This window comes from Macrosteles quadrilineatus, unplaced genomic scaffold (genome assembly GCF_028750875.1).
Source record: "Macrosteles quadrilineatus isolate MER2022 unplaced genomic scaffold, UCM_ALF_1.0 Scaffold_4__1_contigs__length_99947679, whole genome shotgun sequence".
NCBI lineage: Eukaryota > Metazoa > Arthropoda > Insecta > Hemiptera > Cicadellidae > Macrosteles > Macrosteles quadrilineatus.
The window spans coordinates 73,452,822-73,465,475 of record NW_026542597.1 but is presented as its reverse complement, the minus strand read 5'-3'; the positions used below and the strand labels follow the sequence as shown (position 1 = coordinate 73,465,475).

Sequence of the window (12,654 nt, the reverse complement as noted above, 5' to 3'; positions counted from 1 at the left end):
AAAACCATATGATCACCCTCATACACCCCAAGTACACATCACCTATGACGTCAGCTCAAACAGTACCCACCACGTCACTTTGTGACGTAGCACACCCGCATACACCAAATTACCTCAACAACCTACGTCACTACCCACATACGTCACAAGTGACGTACCACCGGAAACACCCGCATAAAACCCAACTCTACGTCATTTCCGCATCATGCCCTTTAAACTAATTAACTTTGTAACATCTGCTAACATCTGCCCGACAGCTGTTACGCGCGTTTCCACCAGGTCACCACTACTAATAACTTTGGTACTGCACCCCATTAAGTGAAAGTTTTTTTGAGCAAACCATAGTGAGTGTTTAAGCTTTACATTGTTAACGTTACATGTTACATGTTTTGTGGCCTGTGTATTTATTTATTTATGTATTGGCCAACGGATTAACAAGTATAATACAGTTTGATTAGAAGGACAGTTCAAATAGGTCGTAAGTAATATAGTTCTTTTCTTAAATGTAAACGTTGGTTTTTGGCACTGATACTTTTCCTTAGAACCGGTGGTAGCAGTAAGAATCATTTTAACGTACAATCACTACACAATCACTTTACGAACACATCACTATTTACAACTATAGTTATCGATATTAAATTCTTCTTCTTATTAAATTTAATTGATGTCTTACTGTATAATAAAAGATTTTTTTTATCAAACCATCATGAATTTTTAAAGCTTGGCGATGATAAAGTATCAATGTTTTGTGGACTGTGTATTTATTTATTTATTTATACAGGGTGAATTTTAAATGAGTTCCCCCCCCCCCCTACTGTTTTCTACATTTCTTAAGATATCAACTTCGGACCACGTCAGATCATTGTAGTGTAGTAAGTACTTCATTTTGACTGGATAAACCTTTTTGCCGCCATCTTGGATCCGCCATGTTGGATACAAAATTTTTTTTTCAAATGTAAAGGTAGGGTTGTGACGGATTGTTTCAAACTAGAATTTTACGTTGATTACACTGCCGCAATTAGTTTTAAAAAATCTTGATCCGTTCTAAAGTTATAAGGACTTTTTATAACTTTATTTTTAGCCCATTTTAACATTGTGCATTTACAAACTAAGACCATAATCTCAAAATAGTGCTAGATAAAGATAAGTATACACCACCATTCATTGTCGACCTATTATCACTTGGTTATGACGGATTAATTTTTTTCGGCCACCATCTTGGATCTGCCATTTTGAGATGTGATAAATTAATTTAAATATGAAGGTGGTGTTGTGACCCATCATTTTGAACTACTGTTTTATGCTGAACTCAATGCCGCAAACCGTTTTTGTTTCTCAGGCTTTCTTGATGAAATATTAAAATTATCTTACTTAAATTTCCAATATTTCAAAAAACAAATATGAAAATGCAAAATGGATTGCGGCATTAAATTCAGCATAAAAAAGTAGTTCAAAATGATGGGTCACAACACCACCTTCATATTTAAATTAATTTATCACATCTCAAAATGGCAGATCCAAGATGGCGGCCGAAAAAAATTAATCCGTCATAACCAAGTGATAATAGGTCGACAATGAATGGTGGTGTATACTTATCTTTATCTAGCACTATTTTGAGATTATGGTCTTAGTTTGTAAATGCACAATGTTAAAATGGGCTAAAAATAAAGTTATAAAAAGTCCTCATAACTTTAGAACGGATCAAGATTTTTTTAAAACTAATTGCGGCATTGTAATCAGCGTAAAATTCGAGTTAGAAACAATGGGTCACAACCCTACCTTTACATTTGAAAAACAAATTTTGTATCCAATATGGCGGATCCAAGATGGCGGCCAAAAATGTTTATTCAGTCAAAATGAAGTACTTACTACACTACAATGATCTGACGTGGTCCGAAGTTGATATCTTAAGAAATGTAGAAAAAAGTAGGGGGGGAACTCATTTAAAATTCACCCTGTATATTTGCCAACGGATTTACACACCAATTTTACAGTTTTGATTAGGCCTAAAGACGATTATCATAACATTTGATGACACTATCAAAACTTTTAAATAATTATTTTGTTTGTAATTTGCTTTGGTTAAAGCGTAGCAAACCCCCTAATTCAATTTTGTATTTGTGTGTGTATGTCTGTTGGTAACGCATTAATGTCCTTATTTCTCAGTGTTTCGTGGAAAAGACAAGAGCGCCTTTGTTAATGAAAATGTCAACTCGAATAAAGTGAATTGGTGAGTCAGTGGCTCATTCGGTAGCGTCGCGGACTTCGGGCCGAAGGCAGCGATGTCGTGGGTTTGGATCCTGGTCACTGCCACTAAAATTTATCAGTACAGTTCACCTTTGTACTGTACCGCCTTGCTTTGCTGTAAATGTTCCACGCACGGGCGGTTAGTCTATGTGGACGGGCAAATGCAAGTTTAAAAGAGGCCGCCAACCTCTTTTTTAAAAGTAAAGTAGTAAAGTAAAGTGTGCAGTAGTGAGGTTGAGGTAGTATTTTAACTACTTTTAACCAGTGTCAAAAGTAACTTTCAATTACAGGCCTACCTTAGGGCTATGCCTCATAGATCTATAAAGCAATTCCTATTATCATTAGATATAAAATATGGACTAACACAATCGGGTTACATTTAATTGCGAAGCATTCGTTTTGGCTTTGAAACTGTCAGATATTGTATTTGAGAAGGTTTATATGTATTCCTATACAGTAATAGTTTTGCCACCATATCTGGAAAAATGCACACTAAATATGCAAACCAACTCCTGTTCTGACCATAAGGTTTCAACTTACTACAAGGTTCCCGTACGTAGAACGGGCAAACAGCTAGTCAAACATAAAGCCTGAAAACAATGACCCTTACAAAACATCAACCGTTGGGTATATTATCTTTCTTATCACGTCTCGCGTCCCTTATCAAGCTCGACTCTATATCGTTGCTCTTGAACTTTTTACCAAAGCCGGCTCAAGTTCGTTATCACTATCAAACCGGAAGCGATCCCTTGAGCCACCGGCGGAAATGTCATAGCTGTTTATCAACAAAAGGCAGGCCTCACTCAATGTCCATGCGGCCCTGTTGTTCGACGGCCTTATGATTAATTGATGGATTGAATATGGCTCTTGCTGTACAACACGCACGGCATACAGAATGTTTCTCAGTACTGCTACAAGATTTAATTTGAGGTACCGACATTTATTGTGGTAGTTTTTATCACTGAAATACTTAATAACTATGCATCCATATATTATAACTCGATGTATAATAATCGATGTATAATATGTAGAGTTATTATACATCGATGTAACTATGTTAAACTGTATTTTCAGCATTGTATGTTTAAATTCAGGGTATACATTCTGAAAGTGCAATGTTCGTTAAAAAAATTGTGAGATTTAGAGACAATGGTTCAAAGAAGCATATTCCACAGTTTTGTTTATTGGGTTTTCTGTGCCATTAGCATTTTTACGTTTTTGTGAGGGATGATCTAATACCTGGTCTTATTACTATCTCAAGTCCAAGTCAGTTAGGAAAGCAAACAGTAAGCCCAATCACAATGGACAGATTGCATTTTAATCCAGATTCGACAAAGCTCAAGCAATAGAGGTTACCTAAACAATCAAAGCTAAACCATGCTAAACTGTGTGGGTGTGTCTTTATTAACCCACAGTGAAAAATGAAAAGGATACCGATTTGTGTCAACTGAAATATCAAGATAAAAAGCCAAGTTTAGATTCCTCCCCTTTCCCATGGCCAGATTCGGCTGGTTTACAATGATTCAAGGAGACGATGTAGTAACACTTCGGCCCAGTAACATTTCGGCCAAACTCAAATTTCTTAGAAAAACAGTATCACTTCGTCCCACTCGCTTTTACAGATGATTAAATAAGCTAATGGAGTAACATTTCGGCCCGACGAAAAATTGACAAGGGTTGAGGAACGCAGTTCAGGTAGTAAGAGGTACATGACCTGTATACTTTGCAACCACCCTCTGGTGGAATGTCGCCCAACCGTCACCCCTTGCATCCTCTGACCTCACATGACGGAGAATCGGTGGAATCTTACCTAACCTAACCTAACCTAACCTGTCAAATATTTTGTTGGGACGAAGTGTTACTAGTGGGCAGGTAGAGAGTTGGACCATAGGCCATACATCTGAGGGTTTCGGGCCGAAATGTTACTGGGCCGAAGTGTTACTTGGGCCGAAGTGTTACGACACGAAGGAGACACGTCTTTACACTTTTGATCCTACTTTTATCAAAATCCAAGAAATCTGATGAAATTTATTTTGATCTTATCAGGAATATGATCATACATTATTAATATCTACCACCCCAACCCCCACAAATGTGCAAAACAGATTTTTTATTTGCCCACAATTAATTGAAATCCATAAAAACACTAACATTGGGTACCTCTCACAACACAACTATCAAAACCCTCTACAACAGCCTACTAAAGTAGTTAAGTACACTGTACAGTTAAAACCACAATGAAGACCAATTGCAATACTAACATCCATGACTTTGAACCAACGCTAGTGTTACAATCAACATTGTATTGTGATAGCTGATAGACACCTCAGATAGACCATGAAATAGATTGTTGATTAGTGCAGACTGCAGAGTGTGGGTTATGAGAAGTAGGAAGAGTCCCAGGGTCAGATCTGGGTGGGAGAAATGTTTCACAACAACACTGTAGATGGTATTGACATCTCAACAAGGAACATTCATAGTAAAATCTGATTTAAATTAGATAGGCCTTACAGTGTTAGGGAAAACATAACTGTGTATTTGTAGGGGTCACATTGGGTTTCAAGTGATAATCATTTAGATTTTTGTAATCCAATAAAAACATCTTTTATGGGCAAACGGAAAATAAACGAAATCCGGGTAACTGAGTGGATACAGTGCTTGCCTGGTAACCAGAAGGTTGAAGGTTGGTGGTTCGATCCTGAGAATAGATGATAGCTTTTTGATGCTTCAAAACTGGACCAAAATGTCCTTGATAAAAATAACCAGCTGATCCTAGTCAGTAACTGGGACGGGTGGCGTCGTCCTGTAATCCAGCTACTAGGAGGTAACGGATTGTGGATATTTATAGGTATACACTGTGGATGGGATACTCCCTGGTGTGGATTAACGTCCGCACTAGTGAGTATTACGACTATCCGTAGTACTATCCTGATAATTAGACCAATTCGTATATACCAAGGAAAAAATGTGGTTCGGATTCCACTATAAACCGTAGGTCCCTTAGTTGCCATTAGCTGTTTGGGCTATTAATTAACAGCTGTTTCTAAGGAATGTCGGCCTTAGTCACTAACAAGACTACAAGATCGCGCCACTCATCCTACACTCATCTCCATTCATATTTGGCTTAAAATACCTACATTGTATGGTCGCCATTTCATAAGAAAGTATTAAAGTAAAGTATTAAAGTATTAAAAGTATAACAAAGCTATTGTCTCATCCATTCAACATTCATCCTACAATAATCTATTAATCATCGTCTTATAAAACACCCAGACGAGGTGTCCATGCAAAGTTTTGTAAATATTAGCTAAAATAGCTGTATTGGTTTTTGGAGCTTAATACTCTGACACATACTTTCTCCAATTAGCTTGCAAACAACCTTTATCATGGGAAAGCAGTAGGAGTAACTATGATATTTTATAGGGAAAATGTCAAAAGTTGCAATAACTTTCAGCAATGGAGGGTTGCACTGTTTTTTTTTATTATAAGGACCTTAACACATTATTTTGAATCAAAACCAGGTTTTCCTAAATTCTGACTTTTTGTTTTTAATGGTCTTTTTATGGGAAAATAACATAAGTTACAATAACTTTTGAACCATAGTTTTTACAAAAATAGTATTTATACCATTTTGTTCAGAATTTAAAGGACCAATTTTCTGTTATGGGGTGGGTTTAATTAAAAGAAAATCACCATTAAAAATCCAAATTTTAAAAAAATTAAAAAATACATGGAGATATCATGGATTAGTACCTACATACCAAAATTTCATCAAAATCGGACAACAGGTGTGGCCTGTAGCTCCGTGCATATCCACTCATACGCTTCAAAAACGTCTTTTTTGCGTTCAGGGGGACTCAAAACGGATATATCCACTCAATACTCAAACTTGAAAATGTTGACGTAAACAATACTTTGTTTACGTCACATATAACCCATATAACCCCACATATAACCCCCTATAACATATACTGTATTATGTTATAGGGGGAGAAAGTAAAAAGAACATTTAAAGGGCTCATGTTATTCTTACACAGAAAAAGTCAACTTTTATAGTTTGCTTGTTTATATGATTTGATCAAATTTGGCAAGTTTATTTATTTCATCCTATACTATAAACATTTTACCAAAAAACACGTTTTCCTTCCCTGTAGCAGCAAACCTAAGTACTCTTTAAACCTGATATTATCTAACTAGGGAATAAATCAGTTTAACAAAATATTTTGATAAAAATCCAATCAGACAAATGGAAATTCATTTAGTCTGCTGTTTTGCTTCAGCATGGGTACTTATTTAACTCTTCAGTAAAACCCCACCTTTACATGAAATCCTGCATAGTTAATATGTAGTACTATACAGCTTCTACCATTGCACTTTACTTACAAACCCGACACGACAGGTTATTTATCATATTGGCTGTCCGTTCAGTCCGACACCGTGTAATTACTCGGCCTTGTTAGGTCTCGTACTTGAACGAGTAATAAATCCCAGGGTAAGTAATAGACCCTGTCATAGCAGACTACAATAATGCACCAGGTACAGCTAGACAAGCGTAGGTAGGCTGAGTCATGCATGCATTGCCCTACATACAGGAGTTCCTGCTTCCTGCACATCCATGCTTCCATGCTCTGCTTACCGTCCACACTCTCTTGAACATTGGTGATTAATTAAGTCAATTGAAATTTACGGTTCTGCTTTTTAGGTGATTAAAAGAGGAAGAGGCTTGTGATTATAAACAAGGAATGAAGAAAAAACTTGGGGCTATTAGCTCAACACTGGTTGAATTTGGACCTGTGTGCAAGTGCAATGAAAATGGCTTTAACTATATTTGTGTCAATGACGTTTAATCAATGGAAACCTACTCTCTTCGATGAATGTAGTAACTTTTAACACTATATAAAAACATATATCGAGAACATAAAGCCCTGTTGACTCTCACCGATGTTAATTGCTGTTTAACTGACTTAAACCAATAACTGTGCTAGGAAGTGATAAACTACATGAGAAAAAAAGTCACAATCCTAAAAGGGTCGTTGGTACAAGGGATGTTGTTTAAATGTGGGCCTAATCAGATAACTGTATCAGAGGCATAAGGTTTTAATTTCTTTCATGACAACCACTGAATATTGGATTAGAATTTTAGAGCCCCGATACAAAGCGAAAATGATTAAATTGAATAAATGTAATAACAGCTTTGTTACTGACTGAAATCAGCTGGTTCATTTACAATAGGATGAATGATCAAGGACAGTTGGGACCATTTACTTGTCATTACAAACATTTTGACTTTCCTCAGGATCAAACCGGCAACCTTCTATTTACTAGACGAGGACTACTTGCTGTCAGCAACACAGCTGGTAGCTTAATAGCTGTAGTTTACACAAACTACTGCATTGACACTTTACTAACACGACACCATATTTTGAATGTAAAAAAGCTGGGCAAACTAAAGGTAAATTTAAAACAAAAATATACCTCAACCACAAGTGATTGTACAAATAAACAAGGATTGCAATTGTTTAAGTCCCATTTCTTTGAAACCTGCTATAAAAATATAAATGAAAACATGGCAGATGAACAATCAATGTAGCAAAAAAATTACCCTTCCCTAGTAGTTTTCACAAAACACAGTCTATTTATAATTTCGCAACATCCGTTCATCCAACAGATTATCAGCAATTTTATCTCCATAATTCTTCCAAGACGAAGCTTATACCACATTAATATCGAGTGGAGATTCAATTATAGCCCATGAAGCTTTATAATTGTTACAAGATGCTGTGAGGAGATTTAATTAAGCGCAACATGAGGGTAGTACGTGGGCAAGCAAGGTCATCCAGTCAGTGGATCTGAGTCTCATTGTCATCTGCAGTTTCAAGGTCAACATGTGGGACTTCTCATATTGTACCATGTTGTACAGAACAGCTGTCTCTGATGATCATTCAAAGCGAACATGGAACATTTGGAATCGAACCTGTAGACTCGAAGATTGATTGCAGTCAATCAAAAGACTTAGGTGCATTTTAAGCTGAATATGAATTAGGGGCGAGAGTATTAAATTGTATTTTAAGTTAAGACTCGGTGACAAAAACTCTTCACTGCCTTGATCCTACATTCCATCACATAAACAGAGCCACTGACTTAGATCAACTGTGGAGAGTAGACTTGCATAATGGTTTTCCAAGAAAGAACTAATAGTTGAACCCCTGTGTCAGCACATACATTTAAAACTGGAGCAGAGTAAAGAAAATGAGTCACCTTTTGAGTAGCAACATAACCAAAGTATACAATTTATGGTGGTCACAAGTTTTTGACTACTTTGAATGTGAACAAATATCATTTGAATACTTTGGAAGATTAACGATTCAGACAATAAAAGATAACTGTATGATTTTCGTAGAATAGAGATACATAGATTAATAAATTCAACAATATGCTACAGAATTCCTTCTCCCAGCCCTTGATTCTGCTGTCCATAACCATCAGCTGTTTCTTTGGCCAACTGTTTTATGAAAAGCGCAATGTTAAAGGGAACACATGGTAACTGAGAGAGTAATTAATTAATTTTCTGAGACATAAATGATTGATATTGAAGTAAAAGAAACAATACGATAACAATAAGAACAATATGTCAGCAATATGACTCATACTTTTCCTTAGCTTGTCAACAACCCTTATCATGGGTACGCGGTGGAAGTAACTATGATATTTTATGGGGAGAATCACTAAAGTTGCAATAATTTTTTAATCTGCAACCAACAACTTTTTAAGCAATAGGGGTTGTACAAATTTTTTTAAGTTAAAACAACCGACATGACTTCAAAAGAACTAGTTGCTGGTGTGTCTAGGGCAAATTCTAACACCACTTCTACCATCATGTACTACGACGCTCACGGTGGGAGGAAGATCCTGTGCCATGAGTGATAGGAATTCTTGGACAGTGCTTGCCGCTCAGGCTCTTCCTTGCTCATCACAAGAAGCTATATTTCCAGCACAACATATTAGAACTGAAAGCTCACTGTCGTCCTATAAGCATTTTCCAGTGTACATTACTTCTTTTTGCCAGGAAGAGGAAAGCACTGATTGCTCCTTTGATGCCTCGACTTCACTAGATGACAATCAAAATAGTTTGCCTTGTGACACACATAATGACGAATCATATTGAACAAATGGCACATGTTGTTTATAAACTCATCATTCTTATCCTTCAGATTTAAGTTCATCATCATTGTGTCTTCTTCAAAGTTCAACAGGAAAAGATTTATTAGTTCCAATAAGTTACTTGGGGACAAGGAAAAGGCACAAATAAATTTTACTTCTTATGACCGAACAGAGTTTCACCAGATTATCTAAACAGATCTTGTCACAATACTTTTTATTCGATCAGGCTTAGATTCATTCAATATTTGAAACACTAAATTTACAATTTGTATGCAGTAGGCAAAAACAATGCTTGAGTCTACTAGATCATTGACATGTATTTTTGACTCTCTAAATGAACTCTATAAGCCCATGAATCAAGTAATATTTTGTTTATTTACTAGTACGGTAAAACTAAGAACCATCTTAAATTCACATAATAAAAACCAAAAATTTTTGAATTCAAAACTTTTGGCAATTCAAAATTCAAGTATTCAGAAGAAATCTTAATTTTTCTACCACTTAGATTTATGCATTACATATAATAAGCTTGCAATTTTTTAGTGACAGCCAGTATCAAAATTTAAGTCAGTAATAAAAATAATTAAGAAATTAATTTCATAAGTTGGCCTTGTTATGTTGTTCCATTTTGGAATAAAGCCTCTTATACCTTTTTGATCTAGACCTAATAAATTTAAATTTTTAAATTCCAATATATTTTTTTCTTTATAAAGGAGCAGTGTTGTTATTCAAAAAAGCGGAACCAGCCTCTGTGTTTAAACTGTGGTTCCCACAAAGCTACCCAGCATACATTAAAGACGAAACCTTCCCGACAGAAAACCACCACCCACCACCGCTTGAGCGAACACCATTACCGCAACAATACGTTGCAGGGCCATTGGTCTCGGAGGTGTAGTGGATAGTGCACCGAGCTGATGTTCTGAAGGTAGCCGGTTCGAAACCCAACGGAGGCACTAACATTTTGATTTCATTTTTTCAGTATCAGCAAGTTTGGTTAGGTTATGACAGTTTAATTTTATAATAAAAAAAATATATAATTGAATTTGAGGCATTTATAATTTTATTTTATGAACAGGACTATTTTTTTTTCGATTAGTATACCTTCATTTGATTTTTTCATTATCAGCAAGTTTGGTTAGTTTGGTTAGGTTATGACAGTTAAATTAAATTACATTTAACCTACAAATGATACGTTTTGACAGCGGCAGTGATAGAAATAACAATTTGCCGCGAACAGTTCAGTTATGCACGCTACGATGCGTTCGGCACGGCGCGGTGGTTTTCTGTCGGGAGCGTCTCGTACATTAAAGCACGGCAGACTGTACAGCTTGTTTACACTAACAAATTCCCAGCTGCAAGCTTTAAATATCAAATTTCATTCAACACAACCATATGCGCCCCATCAATGTTTCTATTGATTTAACTATCAAAATTTGTTTTAAGTTTTCCCTTTATCCTATGGACATAAATATCCATTATATATAATCAATAGGTTTTCAATGGACACACATTTATATTAAGAAAAAAAATAGCCAAATGCCTGATTTAACGTAAAATTCAAAAGGAATCCACACATCCCTTTTAACGTTTATCTTAAGCGTGTCTCCCACAAACGCAAATCTCGACCACAAAAACAGATTTGAACTCTCGATATACGGTGTTGTCTCATAGTCAGAAAGACAAAACCATAACCTACTCAGCGATTGATCAGACTCAACACTCTACCAATGACACTGATCAACTAAAAGCTCAAAAATAGTGGTTCTAAACTTTTTTTTTCTGAAATTTTAGCAGACAACTTTGCCAGGTATATCTCTCAGCCATTTTTGACTAGTTACACTTGCTAGTTGTTGAGTAGAAGCATAGACAATAGAGTAAATATAGACTGTCAAAGAAAGGTTTTGCGATCTGCCGCTAGAGCGTTATCGCCGTTCGATATCGGTTATCGGTATTCTATTCGGTTTCATCGTTGACTACTCGCCAGCTGTTACCAGCACTACCACTCTAGCAAACGAAATGCTTACTATATCGCTATTATCGTCTTTTGCAATCGCGTCAAAATCATGAACATCCTCCGCGGCTGTGTAGACATCATCATTGAATGCCGTGGTTTGGTCCCGAAACGTCATCGTCGTCGACGATTGCGGCAAAATCATGAACATCTTCAGCGGCCGTGTAGACATTATTGTTTTGCGTGATCGTAGAAAAGACGTGATAATTTCTGCCGCGGTCACCATAACGTCGTCTAGCACGGTCGCAGTTTAAAGAAAATCTCCCGCGGCCGTGTAGACATCATCATCGTTTTGCGCCGTCACGGAAACCGGGAAACGTGATCGTTGTCTAGCGCGACCGCGGTAAAATCATTAAATTTCCCGACTTTGATATCAAGTAAAGACTAAATCCCAACTTTTCGAGACCATTTTGAAATCAATACTAATACCTGACTTTCCCGTTTTCCCCGACTACTAGACATCCTGGTTAATTAGATTTTACCTTGCAAATATAAAACAAAACCTTCCAATAAACCACTTCCTAAAATTATGGATTAATAAAGTAAAACTTTGAATCATTGTAATGAAATTACAAAAGTATAACAAATATATGTTTAAAAAAATACCATAAATTATGGCATTTAAATTAATTTACTGCTTAATATTAAATAAGTCAGTAAACTCGAATCCCGGGGAATTCCTCCAAAGTTGGCAACACTACTCCCAACTACCAAGTTGTTATGGAAACGGTCGCTAGCGCTTGATGCTGCAGCGGTGTGCGCCGTAACTACACATTACCCCTAGCGGTCAGCGCCGGAATATACGCTAACCGCAGCACAGCTGACAGTCTATATTTATTTCTTTTTGTCTATGGTAGAAGTTTGATCATTTCAGGGTCACCATTAAATGTAACAAAACTCTGAAATTAAACTGATTTCTTGTAAAATTAATTAAACCAGTTTTAAAAGTTACATTTTGTTTATTTCTAAAAACACAATTATATTATTATTCAGACATATGTAAATTGAAAACTAATGACATATGGTATTCCCAAAGTGTTGTTCAAAAATAATTCAAAGGAGACTAAGTTAAACAATAGTCAAAGGTTAAACATTTCCAACAAGTAGAACCATAGACAAAAAGAATTAAATAGACCGACAGCAGTGCTGCGGTTAGCATATGTTTTGGCATCCACCGCTAGGAGTGCCGTGTAGTTACAGCGCACACCTCAGCAACGTCTGCTGGTAGCATACGG

At 36.3% G+C, this 12,654-nt stretch overlaps 1 protein-coding gene across 4 annotated transcripts in view; it reads right to left on the bottom strand.

The window, feature by feature from the left end:
* Window positions 1-12,654, bottom strand: part of LOC128992334 (tyrosine-protein phosphatase non-receptor type 11-like) — a 139,174-nt gene that overhangs the window by 98,966 nt on the left and 27,554 nt on the right. The gene's annotated exons all lie outside the window — the stretch shown is intronic.